The sequence below is a fragment of the Protopterus annectens genome, chromosome 5.part0 (assembly GCF_019279795.1).
Source record: "Protopterus annectens isolate FY-2018-M chromosome 5.part0, PAN1.0, whole genome shotgun sequence".
NCBI lineage: Eukaryota > Metazoa > Chordata > Ceratodontiformes > Protopteridae > Protopterus > Protopterus annectens.
In genome coordinates this window covers 1,005,542,351-1,005,561,246 of record NC_056735.1, presented here as the reverse complement: position 1 = coordinate 1,005,561,246, position 18,896 = coordinate 1,005,542,351, and positions in this window count along the sequence as shown.

The window sequence follows — 18,896 nt, the reverse complement described above, 5'->3', positions numbered from 1 at the left end:
GTAGCACTCACTATGAGAGTAAAAATGGACTTACAACACTCTTCTGTCTTTAGAGACAACTCTAAGACAAACCTAATCCAGTTAATTGATGATCTGATGAATTTAACTGACAGCACCTCAATGACCCCATATCACGTGCTGCACATTTGTGCATAATTTCTATGCCCATCTCAAAGCATGCTTCAAGGAGTTTCTCCCCTTTAGATACAAATACCATGCCACATCCAGGAATGAAACCCAATGGTGGGACCTTAGTATAATCAAACAGTACAATAAATGGAAAAAAAACAAGTAGACTGTAAGAGAAAACCCCTACCATTTAAAGATGAACTCAGAAAAATCAACAAAAATTTCAGAAACAAAATCAAATTCTCCAAAAGTAAGTATGACATGACACTTGCAACTTCTTCTAAGGACAACCTCATAGCCTGCTTCAGTTATGTCAGTAATCTTAGAGGTAATGTCTAGCAATGCTCATAGCAGATGTATAACAACAACATTTACTTGTAACTGTGAACATGACCGGTATATTAGAAGACAAATTTAGCTCTCACATTAGTCCCCCATCTACCATATAACTTATTGGCACACCCACACCACCTCCCCTCATCATCTCCAAGTAAGTCCTGAATGCTGTCTCCAAGGCCAAAGACAGTAGCACCATAGGTCATGATAATGTGCCAGCATTCTTGTCAGCACCAGATACTGTGTGGTCAACTTGCTGCTAATGCTATTCATCCTCAGCCTCTCCACTTTATTTGTGCTAGAGGACTACAAAATTGATGGTGTCATCCCTGTGACAGTCCCTACTCCAGGTCATTAATCAAGGAGCCTCAATCCTCACCACTGACACCAGTGAGGGATGGGTACTAGGGTAAAAATAGATACACACACAGATTCCACATGTAGCTTTCTGCACCAAGCACAATTTCCCTTAAGAGCATACAGGTAGCACACTCCAGACCTAGGGCTGGACTGTCTTTTCTCTCCATGGCCCAAACAAGACTCCACACTGACCACTTTAGAACTCTGTGTCCCTGTTCCAAGTGGCTGACACTCACACTTGGATATTGGATTTTCACACACACACACACACACACACACACACACACACACACACACACACACACACACACACACACACACACACCTGGGAAAGACTGGCACAGATTTACCATCTATGCCCCCCCTGGCCAGACTATAAGGTAATCATGTTGCCACCATTCAGCTATTCTGAGGCTGTTACAAGTGTACCCAATTATACTGAGAAAAATAATACTAATACAAATGGTAGAGTTTAACCAATGCAGCAAGGCTTCCAGGAGTGGTCACAGTGTCACTAAAATAAGGATAAGTACTCCCAAGATGTTAAAAGTATTCTCTAAAAGACCAGCCACAATAAACAGTATAGAAATATTTAATAATAAATAATAAAATACAAAACATGAGAATATTGAATATCTAGTTACAATAAACACCAGGGTTTCAATCACAGGGGATATAAAAATAACACAGTTGGATAAATTTACACAGATGCAGAAACACAAAACTTAACTAATCTCACTATATTTTACTAACTGAATAAAGAATTACTGTTCCCTAGTTAAGTTACTTGCTACAGCAAGGCAAGATGAGGTATGAGGTTGTATGAGATATCAGTGAGAGATCTTTCCTGTTAGGGTCTAAAGAACAATTATTTATTTATTTTATTTATTGATTTTATTTTACATTTGTTGACTGGACTAGTTTAGCTGGATACATGTCCCTTTTCAGTAGAGGCCCAGGGAGATAAGCTCCAAGCAGTAAAATTACAGAAAACAATAGTTAAAAAATACAATACTTCAGAAAAAATTACAATACTTAAAAAATACAATACTTAAAACATTTCTAAATTGCTATACATAGGAGAATTAACAATATTTGGAAAGAAAAAAAATAAAAATTATGTTTTAAGACTAGTAGTATAGAGTGCATCTGAAGGCTATAAAACGTATCAAAAAGTTTCACCCTTCCATGGTAGCAATTAGTTTACTCTAAGGACAATACAGTAAGATTCCTAGTCCTGGTTTTCCCAGACATTTTTGTCTCCAGCTGCAATCAGACTTGTAAGATAAAAATCATTATGGCCTAAACCAACCCATTTAATTTTCAACCTATTTTTCAAAATTAGCTGGACTGAAATTAACCTCTTCCCTTCCAGAATTTTCTGTTAAAACATATACATTTGATCACTTATAATAATACTGTCTGACATATGTGTATTTATCTTTTCTGTCCAGCAGGAACCACTGTTGATGCATTTTTAACACAAGCAACTTTACAAATACATTTTTAAAACAAGCATCTGTAAAAATCAGTATGATAGTTAAATGACATAAAATTATTTGCAAAAATCCAGCAAGTTATGCTGGCATATGTTACACATACACTGCCCTACTCTCCCTGGCACAAATGACCAATATATTAGAAGACAAATTCAGCTCTCACATTAGTCCCCTATCTATCTTATAACATCCTTCACCTTATTAACACACCCACACCACCTCACCTCATCAACTCCAAGTAAGTCCTGAGTGTTATCTCCAAAGCCAAAGACAGTAGCACCATGGGTCATAATAATGTGCTAGCCTTCTTGTCAGCAACAGACGCTGTCTGGTCAACTCACTGCTAAGGCCATTCATCCTCAGCCTCTCCACTTGATTTGTGCTAGAGGAATAAAGAAGTGGTGGTGTCATCCTCATCTACAACAGAGGATCCACTACTGATCCAGGAAACTATAGAGCTGTAAGCATCACCAGCATTATCTGCAAAGCAATGGAACCCATAATTATGGGACTTATTAACCAAGACATAGGTGGTCTACAAGCCCTGGACCCAAACTAGTTAGGGTTGTTAAAGGCAGATACTGATTCCTGAACCTGTTGGGTTGCTTTGAGCAAGTTACTGATGCACTAGACTTGGGCAAATTGGTTCTTACACTGCTTAATGAACCTGGGAAAAGCCTTTGATACCATTACACATTCTGGCATTATAAATAAACTAATCAAACTAATTATAAAACACTATGTTGCCCACTGGATAGAAAACTAGATGATGGACAGATCCCAATCTATTAGTGGTTGAGGCATGTACTCTTTGCAAAGAATAGTTACCAGTAGTGGAAAGTGAGAGGATGCCTGAGGAATGGAGAAAAAGTGTTTTGGTACTGATTTTTAAGAATAAGGGTGATGTGCAGAGCTGTAGTAACTACAGAGGGATTAAATTGATCAGTCATGGTATGAAGTTATGGGAAAGAGTAGTGGAAGCTAGGTTAAGAAGGGAGGTGATGATTAGTGAGCAGCAATATGGTTTCATGCCAGGAAAGAGCATTACAGATTCGATGTTTGCTCTGAGAGTGTTGATGGAGAAGTACAGAGAAGGTCAGAAGGAGTTGCATTGTGTTTTTGTGGACTTAGAGAAAGCATATGACAGGGTGCCTAGAGAGGAGTTGTGGTATTGTTTAAGGACATTGGGAGTTTCATAGAAGTATGTAACAGTGGTGCAGGTTATGTACAAGGGTAGTGTGACAGAGGTGAGGTCTGTGGTGGGAGTGACGGATGTGTTTAAGGTGGAAGTGGGATTACATCAAGGATCAGCTCTGACCCCTTTTTTATTTGCAATGGTGATAGACATGTTGACAGACGAGATCATACAGGAGTCCCTGTAGATTATGATGTTTGCAGATGACATTGTGATCTGTAATGAGAGTAGGGAACATGTGGAGGAGACACTGGAGAGGTGGAGATATGCTCTACAGAGAAGAGGAATGAAGGTCAGCAGGACTAAGACAGAATATATGTGTGTGAATGAGAGGGAGGATAGAGGAATGGTGAGGATGCAGGGAATAGAGGTGGTGAAGGTGGATGAGTTTAATACTTGGGATCAACAGTTCAGAGCAATGGTGAGTGTGGAAGAGAGGTGAAGAAGAGAGTACAGGCAGGATGGAGTGGGTGGAGAAGAGTGTCAGGAGTGATTTGTGACAGATGAGTACCAGTAAGAGTGAAAGAGAAGGTCTACAAGAGGGTAGTGAGACCAGCTATGTTATATGGGTTGGAGACAGTGACATTGACAAAAAGGCAGGAGTCAGAGCTGGATGTGGCAGCGTTAAAGATGTTAAGATTTGCACTGGGTGTGATGAGGTTGGACATGATTAGGAATAAGTATATTAGAGGGTCAGCCCAGGTTGGAAGGTTTGGAGACAAAGCCAGAGAGGCAAGATTACATTGGTTTGGACATGTGCTGAAGAGGGATGCAGAGTATATTAGGAAAAAATGCTAAGGATGAAACTGCCAGGTAACAGGAAAAGAGGAAGGCCTAAGATAAGGTTTATGGATGTGGTGAGAGAGGACATGCAGGTGGTTGGTGTGACAGAGCACGATGCAGAGGACAGGAAGAAATGGAAACAAATGATCCGCTGTGGTGACCCCTAACGGGAGCAGCTGAAAGAAGAATAAGTGTAACTCTGGGATTGGTCCAGGAGCCACGTCTCTTTAATATTTATTTCTCAGATGGCAATGCTGACATCAAGACCCTATAGCTGACCGAGTTTGCAGATGACTGCAAACTTGGAGCTGTCATTTACTCCCCATCTGGCATCCAGATTCTTCAATATGGACTACCACTCAGCAATACATTGTGCCTGTACCATGAGTTAAAATTACATGCCAAGGAAAATTCAGCATTATGTACTTTTCAGATCTAGGTACTAACGAAACTATGGCGTAGGTGATACCTCTTTGACAGTTGACTTAGTCAATAGAGACCTGGATACATTCATTGACAATTAATTATCCTTTAATCTCCATGTTTTTACTGTTAAATAAAATTCATAAGAGCGACATAAAAAAGAAACAGAATATACACACAGAAACACTGAAATGGCAGTCACAAATGGAGATTTATTTTAGCTCTTTCATCCTTTTACTTTTAATAAGACTTCAGAAGTAGTGATTAAAATGGCTAAACACGTCACTCACCAGTTTAAAAAGCAATGCTTATAAAATCATATGACAATTACATCCAATCACATTTAACTTATGAATAAAATCAATTCCCATGGTCACTTTTAAATGAACTTATGGACGTGAAACATTTCAGCAATGAAAAACCTTCAATGAAAAAAGTCTCTCTCTTAAAGAAGCAATCATAGATCAAACCCAGGACCTTATGTGTGTTAAGCAGATGTGATTACCACTACTACAATAATCATAACTCCCTATGTGCTTCAAATTTTAAGGGTAAAAACCTTTTATCTACTAGGTTCAGCCATTTTAATCATTGCTTCTGAAGAAGTCTTATTAAAGTAAAAGGAGGAAAGCGCTAAAAGTGTATCTTGATTTGTGACGGTCATTTCAGTATTTCAGTGTGGATATTATATTTTCACTGTTGTTAAGAAATTATTGCCAGGCTATTCAATAGGGGTATTATTTCTGGAATGAAAGAAGTTATCATTCCTCTATATTCCTCTCTCATCAGGTCCAAAATAGTGTATAATACAGTACAGGCCTTTGGTATGTACGTGTCTAAGCATTTGACTCAGCTTGAGTGGGTGCAGTGTTTTGTTTACTCACTAAGATAATCAAGGACATATATCATCCTTGAGCTACCCAGACTGTTTTAAGGTGCTATCTCTATTTTCTGTTTCTACAGACTCTTGAGAGGTGACCATTGTCTAGCCTACAGATTTTAAAAGGACCCAGCTGTATGCAACCTCCTGTACATCCACAAAACCAATAGCTCCCAATATACCCAGTCAAGAGTTCTTTAATCCCACTGAAACATAAATGAGTCTGCTGGTGATATATACACCATCCTTCTTTATGGAATATGCTTCCTTTGGATGTAAAGCAAAATATCTCCCTAACACGCTTTAATCATAACCTAGATAAATGATTGGTTAATTGTAAATACTCCCCAGATCAGATCCCTCAAGCCATCATTGAAAGGGCTTGAAACAAGGTGTAAATCAATGGCTACTTATGGTTTGGGATATTGTGACAAAACTGGTAATGGTCCTCTGGATTAACAACCAAGTATCAACCTGTATAACTATAGCTACAGTTAAGAAATATCTTTGGGCATATTTTTGCATGCAATGGATGACACCTAATTTAAGCTGAGCAGTCCATTTGAAATAATTTGCTATAACTCTATTAAATACCATTTGTAAAAGAATCATTACTCTATTGATAATCCATCTTGTCTTACACAAACATTCTACTGAATTTTCTGTGACTTAATTGCTGGCTCCTCATTAGACATCTAGAGATATCACTGAAATATCTGTACATCTCTTTTTAGTTCCAACTGTAGCTTGATGTATGCGAATGCAACCATTTAAAAAATAAATAAATAAATAAAAAGGATCTAACTAAGCTAAAGTCCTTACCTTAAACCTCCAGTCATGGAGGCCCATACGATATACACAAATCACCTCTTATGGACATACCAATGTTTCAGCTAATAGCTTCTGAGTGCCCATGATCCCATATAACTGAAACACTATTATTTCTTTATGAAAGATTTGCATTTAACCCATGGGCCTCAACTACAGGAGGTTTAAGGTGTACATGTTATGTTCTAAAGCAAGAGTAAGTAACATACTTTTAGAGCTGGATACAATCTCACAATGTAGAATATCACAGTTTACAGTTTTTGTTACAAAACAAGTGTATTATTTTTGCATTTTGTTTTGTCAGTAAGGATGGCCCCCAGAATATTTTTCTCAGAGTTGAAAAGCCCTACAATGACATCATGAAATATTAAACCCACAGTGCTTCACTACCTAATTTAATATATAAGGAGCTGTGTTTCCTGTGTTTCCATGTTTAATGCATCAGAAGTAGCTTCTTACTTCATAGAATGCCAAGTTTGCTTTTAGCTATAGCAGATGGAGGGAGCACTTCATGTTTACAAATTAACTCATGATCACATGATGACTTAGTAGTGGAACCACACTGTAAATAAGAAGAATCACCTCTAAAGAGGTTAGTTGGTTTGATTACCTACAATGTTTTGCAACTATATGTAAATCACTGCACAATGCCAGCCATGAATTATTTTGTAGGTGTGCTTTTAGACAAACATTTTTTTTCTGTTCCCTAATTGTGTGTTTCTCATCAGTGTGCTGTGTATCTCTCTGCAGTTATTTCCCCACCCTCGCTCCCTGTTCCTGTGTTAGTATTAGTGTTGGTGGCTCTGGAATTGCCCACCCCTCCTGTAAGTCTATATTAGCACACTCCTCCTGGTTCCATCTCATTTGCTCACTTAACTGAGTACAGTTAGATCATATTCTGAGTCTAGTGTTCACTCTAATTAATACAGAGAGAAGATTTGAGAAGGCCAGCACACTTAGATTCTTCCTTCCTCTCTTCTTGCACTTCAAAAAAAAAAAAAAAAGAAAGAAAAAACATTTTTTTGCACTTTATTTATTTGCTTTTACTGTATTTGTGTTTCCTCCTACTTTATTTTGCTTTTCCTAAAAGTACTCAGGTTTATTTATTCTGCTGCATTTATTACTGCTTGGTCGTAGCCTGATTAAATTGTAACTGTTACTCTAAGTCTTTATGTTTAAGCACTTGGGCTTCATTCAGGCTGTTTTACATTACGAAGGTTTGTGGTCTGCACTTTTGTGGCAGGACAGGTAGCTTACATCCTTCTAAGCTGGGAATTGCTGATTGAAGGCCCAGTGTCTTCTATTCTAAAAGTGTATTAGTTCTGGCTTAAGCACTTGGGCTTCAGGCCAGTCATTCTACATTAAGAAGGTTTGTGGTCTGCACTCTTGTGGGAGGAGAGGCTGGATTCTGCCCTTCTGAGCTGGGAATTCTTCGTCACAGGCTTATTGTGACTGCTTATTTGAACTGTTTCTTTCTGAAATTGGTGCATCTTGTTGCTGCAGCATAGACCAAATTCAGGCCTGCTGAATATAGTTCTGTTTGTATAACTTGAGCAGTGACCCAGGCCATCTTTTTTTGGAAAAGGTTCCCCTGCTCCCTAGTAAGCAAGGGTGTGCAGTTAGAACTTGTTTGATTGAAGACTGCTGGAACAGGGCTCAGTTTTTAGCTTTTTTCTGGTTAATTGGGTAACTTGTTTAAATCATTTTTTTCATTTTCTATTGTTTTATATATATATATATATATATATATATATATATATATATATATATATATATATAAAAAATTGGCACTTTATTCATCTGCTTTTACTGTATTTGTGTTTCTTCCTACTTTATTACTGGGGGCATTGACTACAACTCTGATTTGTGATATATAACAATAAGTATCCTTTTCTATGCTTTTAAACAATTTTTTTGAGTGTATCTGCTTTATTTTCTGAAAAAAAAAAAAAAATATATATATATATACTTGTTTCCCGCCTTTCTAAGCTAGTATAGTCCAGTTTTCAGGTTAGTGCTGAATTCAGGGCTGTGTCACAGATCTCTGTGCTTGCCCATACCTTACTTGGATAGAAGGAAGTTTCTCTGTTCACCTGTGAGAGAGGGGAGCTTTGAGCAGCCTATCTGTTCCTGGAGGAGTGGTTTCAGCCCAGAAATTAGTAGTTTATTGGCCATGTTGGGCTAATTTCTATCTCTTTCATTTCCCTGCTATAAATACCATATTTGCACGATTTTGAGCGCCAGGCAGCGCCGGTTAGCTAGGGTAAAACTATTCCCAGCTCCACAACGTCTCCTCTTCAATTTTTCCCGTGGAACTAGGCAAACTTTCAACTTAAGCACTCAAGCCATTCATTTCTCAACTCAGCACTTGCTCAAAACTTATAGTAAGCACTTAAAAACCCTAGCGCTAGACCCTCCTGTACTGTACAGAAGGACAAGGCTCTCTATTCGACCTTACCAGCCATCCAGTAAAACAGTTCACTGTACCTATCCAGGCATGTCCAAATGGCAGTTTCAGGTGTACTCTCCAGTCCAACTGGTGAATCTGGGCATTTTCAGGCAGTGTTACAACTGCCTCATGTACCCCTCTTCCTACCACCAAACACTAATACATGTGAGAGATGCAGTTATACAGCCAAACTAGAGGCTAAGCTCTCTTAACCTAAGACTGGATCCGACAGTCAAATGGAGAAGGAAAATACTTGCATAACACCACCAGTCTTACATAGACCCATTAAACCAGCACCGGCAAAAAACGCACATAAATACATGGAAACATACTCGGAGGCTCTAAATAAAAATCTGCAAAACCAAGAGAGACCTCCAAAGCAAACATCCAAGCAACCTCCACCCCCCAACACAAACCATGAAACACATACTTCACAAAACCAGTGTGCCATGCAATCACAGCCCTTAAGGCAAAATAACATACCCAACATACTAGCAATAGGTGACTCTATAGTCAGGCACACTGATGTCCCACTCACTAGGCTGAATAAGAAGAAGATTACTGTTAGCTGCCTGTCGGGTGCCAGGATCTGCCACATAACACAAGCACTCAGGTCACTCCAGAAAAAGTACAAATATGACTCTGTCATTGTCCATGTTGGTGTGAATGACCTGATCCATGCCTACCTGGACTACATGAAAAGAGGCATGGAAGAGCTCTCTGATCACGTAGCCCAGGCTGGTATGACCCTGGCCGTGAGTATCATCCTGCCCTCACCAAGAATGATACCATGGTATAAAGAAAAAAATTCTCGATTTCAACAATTAGCTAAGTTTCTGGTGTCATTCAAAGGGGATCCAGTATCTGTCCGCCTGGGATGACATGCTCGACAAGCAATGCTGTTTCGCTAGAGACGGCTTGCACCTGTCACCCTTAGACTTTCGAGTACTTGCCAAGACTCTTGCCACCCCGATAGTGTCTTTTTAGGCAAGGCTCAAAATACAAAGCCACCGCAGTAAACAGCACAAGTAACAAAAAACCGAGGGTGATGCTACTCAATGCCAGAAGTCTAAACCTCAAAATGCATGCACTTGGGGCACTCCTCAGTATGGAGAAAATTGATATATGTGCAGTAACAGAAGCCTGGTTTAAGGCTCCAGAGAGCACCCCAGCACAACCAGGCTACAACTTATACCATGCATTTCGGCCACAGAACCCAACCAACTTTGTTTGCTTGTTATTTCCCTGAAACGCTAATTCCACCTAAAACACAGCTTTTCAGCGCTTCTGTGGATCCCTAGTGATATCCGCATTGCTTACTGTACTTATTTCCTTGTTTCACTTGAAAGAAAGTTACTGTTTGTCGTTTTTGCATTTAAGTTACCTGTAACACATTGCATTTAAGTTACCTGGCACTTGCTCACTAAAGCAATTATATAAGTCAGCACTAAAAAATTAAAAGCACTACACCCTCACAAACTCCCCTTGAGTACCTTGTTCCCCATTGGCCCTTTTTTCAATTATAAAGGAATTCCCAATACTATTCTAGCATGTCCAAAGGTCAGTTGTCAATCTCCTCTCCAGTCCAGCTGGTGAATCTGGGAATCTTGAGGCAATGTTACAACTGCCTCATGTACACAGACAACCCTCTCCTCCTCCCAACAAATTCCAACACATGTGAGAGAAGCAACCATATAGCCAAACTGGAGGCTAAGCTCTCTCAACTCAGTACTGGTGTAACCAGTCAGGAGGAGAAGGAAACCACACTCACTACAATTCCAGTCTCACATAGACCTACCACGACAGCAAACCAAACACATAAACACACAAAAACATACTCGGAGGCTCTAAATAAAAATCTGCCTAAGCAGCAGAGACCTCCAAAGCAGACACCCAAGCAACCGCTACCCCAAAACAAAACACGTGCAAAACATAGCTCACAAAGCCAATGTGCCGAACAGTCACAGCCCTTAAGTCTAAACAACACACCTGATACACTTGTAATAGGTGACTCTATTGTCAGGCACACTGACGTCCCGCTCACCAGGCTGAACAAGGAGAAGGTCACGGTGAGCTGCCAGTCGGGCGCTAGGATCTGCCACATAACACAAGCACTCAGGTCACTCCAAGGCAAGTACAAATATGACTCAGTCATTGTCCATGCTGGTGTGAATGACCTGAGACGTACCTCCCTGGACTACATGAAAAGAGACATAGAGGAGCTCTATGAGCATGTAGCCCAGGCCGGTATGACCCTGACCTTGAGTAGCATCTTACCCTCACCAAGAATGATGCCACAATATGAAGACAAGATGATCAATTTCAACAACTGGCTTAAGTATTGGTGTCATTCAAAGGGGATCCAATGCCTGTCAGCCTGGGATGACATGCTTGACAAGCCACGATGCTTTGCTAGGGACAGCTTGCACCTGTCACCCCTGGGCTTTCGGATATTGGCAAAGGCTCTTGCTACCCCCATAGTGCAATTTTTAGGCAAGGCTCAAAAGACAAACCCACCTCCATAGGTATCACAAGGGATAAGAAACTAAGAGTAATGCTACTCAACGCCAGAAGTCTAAACCTCAAGATGCACTTTTCGAAACTCTCCTTAGCATGGAGAACATTGATATCTGTGCAGTAACAGAAACCTGGTTCAAGACTCCCGAGAGCACCCCAGCACTACCAGGTTATACCTCATACCATGCTTTTCGGCCCCAAAAATGGACCGAACCACAAAAGGAGGGGGAGTATAAATATTCGTCAAAGATACCCACACCTCCAGGTTGGTGGCACAGCACGAAGCATCAGAGATTATCCATGTGCAACTAACAGTGGGTAAAACTGCCTTCCAGTTTATAACCTGCTACAGACCACCCTCCCAAACCCAGGAACCCCACTCGGCCTTCCTGAGAACACTGGAAAATATGAAGGTCTCTCCAAACACCATTATATTGGGCGACTTCAACTACCCAAACATAGACTGGGAGCATTACTCTAGCTCCAACACCCTAGCCCAAAGGTTCCTAGAATTTATAAACTCAAATGCTATGGAACAACTTGTTACCACTCCCACAAGAGGGGAAAACATACTGGACCTGATCAACACTAACATGGGGACTCTATGCTCCAGACCAGAAGTGTATCCCTCACTGGTAAGATCAGACCATAAACTAATCTCACTGGATATTCACATCCCGACCCCAACCCCTGCCCAGAAAACCACAGTGAAAAACTTCTCTAAAGCAAATTTCGCACTCCTCAAAACCGAGGTGGAATCCTTCAAAGCCCCCGGGCCTGTGGAAAATACGGCCCAGACCACAGAATCCTTTATAAACACATTCTATGAACACCTTCAGGAATGCATGGATCATGCAATCCCAAATAAAACCAAGACCCAATCCTCCAAAGGCAGACGTCCTGTCTGGTGGACCCCAGCCATAAACAAACTATACAACAGAAGGAGGAAGCTACTACATGATAGAGCAAAATCCCAAAAAGGGAAGGCATCTCTGATCAGTATTAGCAAAAAACTACAGGCACTCATAAAATCATCTAAGGCCAGCTTCGAGAGAAAAATTGCACAGAACACTAAGGATGATCACAAGGCATTCTTTAGTTATGTTAGGAACCTGGGTGAGAATTCCCAGATATGCTCAAAATTAGTCCAAAATGACAAAAAATACACCGAACCCACAGACATTGCCAACATCCTAGCTGACAGTTTCAGCGCAAACTTCTCCCCCACTCCCCACCAAAAGGGCAAATATCTATCCCAGCAGAGTGCTGCCCCCCCTGACATCTCAGATGCTCAGGTAAGAGCCGCCCTCTCCAAAGCAAAAAACACAGCATCAATGGGACCAGACGGTGTCCCGGGCTGTGTCCTACATAAACTCGAAGAAGAGCTAAACCCAAACCTAAAACTACTGTTCAGTCTCAGCCTTACTACAGGATATGTACCCAAAGAGTGGCGTACAGCAACAGTGGTCCCTCTCCACAAAGGTGGTGCCTCAATGGATCCTGGAAACTATCGCCCCATAAGCCTGACTAGCTTGGTCTGCAAAGCTATGGAAAGGATCATCATGGACCTCATAAATAAAGATATTGGGGACCTACAGACACTGGATCCTACCCAATTCGGCTTTGTTAAGGGCAGATCCTGCCTCTTAAACCTGGTCAATTTCTTTGAAACAGTCACCAAGGCCATTGACGAGGGGAAGGTGGTCCACACAGCCTACCTGGACCTCACAAAAGCCTTCGATACAATACCACACTCGGCCATTATAGATAAGCTCACCAGCTTAAATATAAACACCTATGTCACTATATGGGTTGCAAACTGGCTCAAGGACAGAACCCACATGGTTAGAATTGCTGGAGCCATGTCAGACTCCAAACCAGTTACAAGTGGTGTCCCACAAGGCTCAGTCCTGGGACCTCTCTTGTTCGATATATATTTCTCGGTGGTACAGGCCAACATGGAAGGACTGTGGCTGACCAAGTTTGCAGATGATTGCAAACTGGGTGCCATAATAGACTCTCCAGCCGACACAAGCATCCTCCAAAAGGGCCTCATAGAAACAGACAACTGGTGCCAGAGCCATGGCCTCAAGCTAAATGCCAAAAAGTGTATAGTCATCCCCTTTGGCAAAAACAAAGTGCCCACAAATTACCACATAGGTGGTAATCCATTAAGTACAGAAGAAGTAATTAGGGACCTGGGGACCCAAGTTGATAGCAATCTCTCATTTGACAACCATGTGGCCAAAGTGGTTAGAAAAACATTTTATATAGCCCACCTAATCATGAAGGGATTCACATCTAGATCAGGGGAGGTCATCGTGCCTCTTTACTCATCCCTCATCAGGCCCATAATTGACTACAATGCCCCTTTTGGGATGTACCTTACCAGACACCTGCAGCAACTGGAAAGACCCCAAAAGTACCTCACCAAGAGGATCAAAGGGCTCAAACACATGCCATATGCTGCCCGGTTAAAGAAACTCCAGCTCTACTCAGTGGCATACTGCCTGCTCAGAGGCGACCTGTGCCTGATGTATAAAGACATGTCCAACCTGGAATTAATGGACATGCTGCACTTCAGAAAATCCAAATCCCATCGAGCTACATGCTCGAGAGACTTGAACCTCAGCACTGAAATAAATAGGACATGCTGGAGGGACAGATTCATAACCCAGAGGCTCCCTTCACTCTGGAATAAAATCCCAGTCCAGGTTAGGCAGAGTCCCTCATTGAGTCTCTTCAAGAGGAATCTTGATGAGTGGATGGGAAATCATAGGTTTACCCTGGGTATCACTTCTGTGTCACTGTTAGACAGAGGCACAGTATACTAACCTCGAAAAAGGGCATAGCAAAATTAATTTAAAATGGGTGGCGAAAGCCAAACGCACTCTGGCTAGGCTTATAAATGCCCTAGGGCAGATAGCCTAGTATGAACCTATGAACCTATGAACCAAAATACAAAAGGTGGGGGTGTATCCATATTCATCAAGGATACCCACACCTCAAGGTTAGTGGCACAGCAGAATGCTTCAGAGATCATCCACGTGCAACTAACAATGGGCAAAACTGCAATTCAAATTGTAGTTTGCTACAGATCACCCACCATGTCCCAGGACCCCCATTCTGGGTTTCTGGAAACACTGGGAAACATAAAGGTCCTACCTAACACCCTAATATTGGGGGATTTCAATTACCCAAACATTAACTGGGAGAACTACTTAAGTACTAACTCCCTTGCCCAACTTTTCCTAGAATTTATAAACTCAAATGCCCTGGTTCAACTGGTCAACATTCCCACCAGAGGTGACAACATATTGGACCTGGTCATCACCAACATGAGCGACTGGTGTTCCACACCAGAGGTCAACCCCTCGCTGGTTAGATCTGACCATAAAGAAATCACTTTGGATATCCATATTTTGTCCCCACCCCCGGACAAGAAAACCACCATGAAAAACTTTTCAAAAGCAAACTTCACGTTACTTAAGACCGAGGTGGAAAGTTTCAAAGCCCCCATGCTGAAGGATAACACTGTCTAAGCTGCAAAGTCCTTTACTAATGCATTCTATGGGCAGCTACAAGAATGCATGGATCGTGCCATCCCAAGGAAAACCAAGACTCACTCCTCCAAGAAAAGGAAACCAGTCTAGTGGACTCCTGCTATAAACAAGCTATACAATAGAAGGAGGAAACTAGTAAAGAAAAGGGTAAAATCCCAAGAAGGGAAGACATCCCTGATCAGTATCAGCAAGAAACTACAATCCCTCATAAAATCATCCAAGGCTAGCCTTGAAAGAAAAATTGCCATGGACTCCAAAGATAATCACAAGACATTCTTTAGTTATGTCAAGAATCTAAGTGGCAATGCTCAGATCTGCTCTGAGTTAGTGCAGAATGGCACAAAATACACTGAACTGCCCGATATTGCCAACATCCTGGCAGACAGGTTCAGTGCAAACTTCACCCCCCTCTCAACCCCAAAAGGGCCCATAACCATACCAGAAGAATGTAGAGTCCCTGAAATGAAAGACACTCAGGTTAAAACAGCCCTCTCCAAAGCCAAAAACACAGCATCAATGGCACAGGATGGTGTCCCAGGCTGTGTCCTACATGAGCTCAAAGACAAACTAACCCCTCACCTAAACACACTGTTCAAACTCAGCCTCTCCACAGGCTACATACCCATAGAGTGGCGCACAACAAAAATTATTCTGCTCCACAAAGGTGGAGCCACAACAGACCTCGGGAACTATCACCCTATAAGCCTGACTAGCTTGGTCTGCAAGGCTATGGAGTGCATCATCATGGAACTCATTAACAGAGACATTGGGAACCTCCAAACACTGAACCCTACCCAGTTTGTCTTTGTTAAGGGCAGACCATGCCTCCTAAAACTGGTGGACTTCATTGAGACAGTTACCATGGCTATAGATGAGGGAAAGGTGGTACACACAGCCTACCTAGACCTCGCTAAGGCCTTCGACACCATTTCCCATTCTGGTATTATAGATAAGCTCATCAGCCTGAACATAAACCCCAACATCACAAGATGGGTTGCCAACTGGCTCACAGACAGAACCCTCATGGTGAGAGTTGTGGGAGCTAGGTCAGTCTCTAAACCGGTTACAAGTGGTGTTCCCCAGGGCTCAGTCCTAGGACCCATCCTGTTCGGCATATACTTCTCAGAGGTACAGACAAGCACAGGAGGACTATGGCTGACAAAGTTTGCAGATGACTGCAAACTAGGGGCCATAATTGACTCTCCAGCTGACACAGACATCCTCCAAAAGGGTCTCACTGAGACAGATACCTGGTGTCAAAATCATGGCCTCAAGCTAAATACCAAAAAGTGCATAGTCATCCCCTTTGGAAAAAAACAAAGTACCCACAAACTACCACATAGGTGGTAGTCCCCTAAATACGGAATATGTAATAAGGGATCTGGGGACCCAAGTAAATAGCAATCTCACCTTTGATAATCACATTGCCAAAGTGGTTAGAAAATCCTTTTATGTGGCCCACCTAATCACAAAAGGGTTTGCATCCAGATCAAAAGAGGTTATTGTGCCCCTCTACTCATCACTTATCAGACCCATCTTAGAGTACAAAGCCCCATTTGGGATGTACCTTACAAGACACCTGCAACAGCTGGAGTGACCACAGAAGTACCTCACCAAGAGGGTCAATGGCCTCAAACAGATGCCCTATGCAGCTCAACTGAAGAAACTCCAGTTGTACTCGGTTGCAGAGGTGATCTCTGCCTGACATACACGGCCATGTCCAACCCAGAATTGATGGACATGCTCCACCTAAAAAAACCTTATCCCCTCGAGCCACATGCTCTGGGGATCTAAACCTCACCACAACAATAAATAGGACGTGCTGGAGGGATAGATTCCTGTCCCAGAGACTTCCCATTCTTTGGAACAAGATCTCATTTCTACATTAGGCAGAGCTCCTCGCTAACACTCTTCAAGAGAAACCTTGACGAGTGGATGGGAAACAGAAAGTTTACCTCAGGGATCACTTCATTGGCTCTGCTGGACAGAGGCACAGGAATCTAATCTAAAGGGGTGGCGAAAGCCAACACATTCTGACTAGGCTTATAAATGCCTTCGGGCAGCTAGCCTAGTACCTACCTATGAACCTATGAACCTATGAACCAATGAGTAAACAGTGAATCTAAACAACCAAACGACACACTGTAATCTTATTATTATTATTTTATTTTATTTAGTTTTTTTACAAAATCACAAGCAACTTTATCATAATGAGCCAAAGGGAAATTAAATGAATTGCAAAGCAAAGATACTGCCATGCATGACCAATACAGTTTAAGATATTAAACAATGATGAGTCTATCTTAGATAGGGCTTTCTTGTAGTTTCTACTGAATGCTTTGTCTGTATGACCTTTTTACCCTTTGATTTGGTAGAATAAACACTTGCAACTCTTTGTGTAAGCATAATAAAGCTTGAATATATTTAATTTTATCTGCTTATGTCAATGCTCATACGACATATCTTCTGTTATGTCATCATATTATCTTTCATACAAAAGTATGAAGAAATCCCAATCTCCCCGAGCTACAAGCTCTAGTGACCTAAACCTCACCACAACAATAAATAGGACATACTGGAGGGATAGATTTGTGTCTCAGAGACTTCCCATGCTCTGGAACAAAATTTCCATTCACGTCAAGCAGAGCTCGTCATTAGCACTATTCAAGAGAAACCTTGACAAGTGGATGGGTGATAGGATGTTCACCCTGGGATTATGTCTGGGGCACTGCTCGATACAGGGGCAGGAATTTAACAATACATGGGTGGCGAAAGCCAATACACTGCTGCCTAGGCTTGCTTAGGCCCTCGGGCCGTTAGCCTAGTACCTACCTATGAACCTATGAACAAATATTCATAGAAGAATGGGTAACATATTAATGAGTGATTGTGTACTATACTAATCATAACTGTTCACTTACATTTTACCAGCATGACAAAACCTTTAATAATATGAGATACTGTTTAGTACAGCTACTAGTACAAATACTAGTATAATTAACTTCTGAGCACAATAATTTCAGTACAAAAATGTATGAAAAAGTATCTGTTCTGTTACAAGTTGCATCATACTGCTAAATATTGCAGATATCAGCTATAGGCAATACTGCACTGTATTTTGTCTCTGATATGTAAGACAAACCTGCAAAGTCCAGACATTACTGTAACTCTGCTCATCTCTTGTTCAGGTAACATATCCTACACATGTTCATCTGCAAGACTTTTTTTCTTTTTTGGGTTGCCTGTCCTTAGAATTGTCATTAAACAGTGCCATCTCTACCTGCAGTTCGGCACCCCGTGTCTAGTATGCATATACTATTTGCACTACTCTTTTCCAGTCCCAGTATCCAGAGTATATATTCCCTTCTACAGAACAGACTCTAAATGATTGAGAACTGCATTTCAAAGTGTGACCTCTGTATTAATGCTTTCAAACCAAAACTCATTCTCTTTTCATCTTGTACTATAAACTGACAGCAAGTATCACCGCCTGATTAGTGTTGCATTTGATTAAAAGTTGAAATCTCTTCAGCCTATATGACTTGTTGACCCTCGGATTAACAGGAGACATGATCAGATTTGCTGTGCATAGCATTTTGTGGCATATCATCTTTATGTCACTAAAGGGAAAAAGGGAAATTATTCTATGGACAAGTATGTTATATAACTCAAATACCCATACCAATGGACAGATAAACTACAGAGGGTCCAAAATAGAATTAACAGCTTTTCTATACTTTGTTCATCAAGAGCCCATGTTTGCCCCACTTTTGATCATATTCACTAGCCAGTGCTAATAAGCAAGAACTTAAAATGTCTCGATTAAAAATAACACCAGACATTCTTTATTTCCCTGAAAATTACTCTGCATTTAAGACTGTCATTAAGAGGTGTATATTTGTGGTGCAACGGTTAGCATTGCTGCCTCACAGAA